General features: G+C 38.4%; 1 long non-coding RNA gene across 1 annotated transcript in view; it reads left to right on the top strand.

Moving 5' to 3' along the window:
• The first annotated feature begins 3,331 nt into the window (after positions 1 to 3,331).
• Positions 3,332 to 3,560, top strand: part of LOC105981063 — a 454-nt gene continuing 225 nt past the window's right edge. Inside the window, exon 1 of the long non-coding RNA XR_001174782.1 lies at positions 3,332 to 3,432. This is a non-coding gene — a long non-coding RNA (uncharacterized LOC105981063). The remainder of the gene's footprint in view (positions 3,433 to 3,560) is intronic.

The following is a 3,560-nucleotide window of genomic DNA, read 5'->3' as shown; positions in this document are numbered from 1 at the left end:
GATAATAATTATACATAACATATTATACGAATCATATAATATTAATCACACATTGCAATTATAAGAATTATATATTATACAATATATTATATATAAATATATACTATGTATTATATGATATATAAATATACTGTATGTTATATATAAATATATTTATATGATATAAATATATATTTATATATCATTGAATGTAAAATATAATAATCTATAAGATACATAATATATACACATATAATCTATATGCTACATAGATACCACATTGTATACTCAGAGATAATCTCTCCAAGTACCAGTGACCCATATCTCTGATGCTAGCTACTCCAGAGGCTGAGATCTAAGGGATCTTGGTTCAAAGCCAGCCCAGACAGAAACGTTCATGAGAGTTTATCTCCCAAATAATCAGCAAAAAGCACGTCTGGGGGTGTGGCTCAAAGTGGTATAACATCATATGAGCAAGCAAGTCAAATGAGCCCAAGGTCTGGAGTTGAAAGCCCAGTACTGGCAAAAAAACAGTACATCTCTTCTGTATTAAATTTTTTACCAAACATTAATTATATAGTAGTTACATTTATGTATATAAATGTATGAAATAATTTATGTATAAATGTATTAAATCCACATATAAATATTAATAGTAAATATATTTATATGTAATCGAACCATATTTTATATAACATATTAAATATATTGTAAATATTAATATATTACATTTACACATAAATATTAATAGTTGATATATAATATTTTATTCATATACAAATTATACATACATATAATTTTCTCCCCCAATTGTAGGGAAAAAAAGGCATGAACTTTGAAGCCCCAAATACCATTTATTCAGCAAGTATTTACTGAATGCCAGATGTAGGAGAAAATTCGAGTTCTATTAATTATTAATGGTACACCTTGTGAAAATTGCTTAGCAATTCTGAGTTGCAGTTTCCTCCATCTATGACAGGGAGTAATAAAGTCTGTTTAATGTCATTTGCAGTGTAATGAGGTATTATTACCCATGATGCATCAAGGAATGCCTGGCGTGTGAAGGCCCCACAGACTCTTGGCTCCTGGAGAACTTCAGCAAAGTGAGGCCCCGCCCACATATGTGCTCTGCTGCCCACCATTGCCAGCCCACCATGCCCTCAATACTCCAACATATACACATCAAAATAATAACATCACTAACTCATGAAAACTGTTTTTGTTTTGTTCTGTTTCATTTTTGTGAGTGTGTGTGTGTGTGTCAGCCCTGGAGCCTGGGTGCTATCCCTGAGTTTTTCATTCAAGGCTAGTGCAGTACCACTTGAGCTACACCTCCAGTTCAGGCTTTTTGCTCATCTGCCTGGGTTGACTTTGAATCCTGATCCTCAGACCTCAGCCTTTTGAGTAGCTAGAATTATAAGCATGGGTCACCAGTGCCCAGCTTGAAAGTTGGGGTTGGATGCAACAGAAAATTGGTAGGTATTGCTGAAAATAAATCCCTTATTTTTGTATTTTTTCTCTTGCTTTTTTTTCCCCTGCTGATCTTTGGTGTAGCTTAGCCATCCCAGTGGGTAAATCTAGCCTGCTACTAAATCACCTCCATAGCAGAAGTACCATATGATTTTGTTGTTGTTATGGTTGATTATGAGGCTTGAATTCAGCGCCTGGGCACTATCCCTAAGATCTTTTGCTCAAGGCAAATGCTCTACCACTTTGAGCCACCACTCCACTTCTGGTTTTCTGGTGGTTAATTGGAGATAAGAGTCTCCTGGACTTTTCTGCCCAGGCTGGTTTTGAGCTGCGATCCTCAGATCTCAGCCTCCTGAGTAGCTAGGATTACAGGTATGAGCCACCAGAGCCTGGCTTGTTGTGCAGTATTGACCGCAGATCTTTCCCTTCCTAGGTGCATTTGTATTTTAGGTTGTAAGAACCCACTCTGGTCCATGAAAGGCATTCAAGAACAAAAGAAGGAATGGATACGAGGTATCTCTGAATCGGGGATTTTCAGCTACCTTGGGAGACAGAAGGGAGGATCTGTCTAATGGAGGGACAAAGTAGCCAGCTCTCTTCCAACCCCATTGGGTAAATGCAGGGCTGAGATTTACAGTACTTAATAGGGAAATCAGCATAGCTACTGAATCATCAGAATGTGCCTAGCACTGGCCTGGGGACTAAGTGTGGCCCTCTTGCTTGTGGGTAATAGATGGGAGAGATGGGGTACTGAGTCATCCAGCAACTGCTTTGAAAATATTTTGGCAATCCACCAATCAGCCTGGCCAATCAGACTAGCCATGTCACACATGCACAATACCTTCTTCAGCTTGGGGCAAATGGTTGTAGGGGACTAAAAGGCCTCTACTAACTTGCCTTCCAAGTCTCAGTTTCTCCTAAAACAACCAAGTGAAATTTGCTCATCTTTGGGGTCTACTCCAGCCCTGACCATCTGTAATTTTCAACTTTTTGTTGTTGTTTTTTCAGAGCTAGGAGATCCAACATAAGGCCTTAAACATACTCAGCAAACATTCTTCCACTGAACTACATCCTCAGGCCCTGTGTATTAATATAGGACTAATAATAACTTGTCATAGTCAGTAAGGAATAGTAGATCTATTTATTAGTAGATCCAGCACAGATCTGAAGTTGGTAGATCAGTGCAAATTCTGGCTGCTACTCTGTGACTTGTGTCCCAATCAGTTAGCTTCTCAGAACTTCCAGATCTAATCAATTCAATGAAGACTTTCTCAGTCCTTTTTTGGTGTCAGGCCCTGGGACGCACTGGTGGACAGATCTAGTTTTGGCCATCATAGAACTCACTGATTTCCACAGATCTCTTTGGATGCAAGTGACAGATACTGATCCCCCTTCAGACTAGGCAAAACAAGAATGTAGGGGACTCTGGTAGGCCCCAGGTGTGGCCTTACTTAGAGTTCTAATGAAGATGGCAGCAACCATTCAGCCCATGTGTACTTTATTTTTTAATTTACATTTTATTATTTTTTAATTTTTATTTTATTTTATTTTTTTTGTAGAACAAGAACAGGTCATTCCGCTATTGACATGCATAAACATTTTCTGTTCTGCTGATGCTATAAATTCAATACCAATTCTCCAGCCACATCAGTTATGAGCATAAAATATATCATGTAACCTCAAATCTCTAACAGTGGAAGGCTTAAACAAGAATGGATGCTGCAAGAATGTTGTTTCCTTTGATGTGACAACTGAGCATCCATGTCCCTCTCCATCAGATGGCTTCTTCAGCATGTTAGAACAATGAGGAATGGTTTAGTCTCATAAATGCGTTAAGAGTGAAGATATTGGCCACATAATACACATGCTCCATTTTTAAAAAAAATTTCTGAATCTTGGGCAAATGTTCTCTTGTAACTGCTTTACAGTTTCTAAAAGCAGTTATTGTCCAAAGCTGGAAGAACTTAAGTCTTCTCAGATGATGTGCCGGGTGCTGGTGGCTCACGCCTGTAAACCTAGCTACTCAGGAGGCTGAGATCTGAGGGTCACAGCTCAAAGCCAGCCCAGGCAAGAAAGTCTGTGAAACTCTTATCTCCAGTAAACCACCAGAA

The sequence above is a fragment of the Dipodomys ordii genome, unplaced genomic scaffold, assembly GCF_000151885.1.
Source record: "Dipodomys ordii isolate 6190 unplaced genomic scaffold, Dord_2.0 Scaffold11, whole genome shotgun sequence".
In the NCBI taxonomy this organism is placed as follows: Eukaryota; Metazoa; Chordata; class Mammalia; order Rodentia; family Heteromyidae; genus Dipodomys; species Dipodomys ordii.
This window is presented reverse-complemented; position numbering and strand designations above follow the sequence as displayed.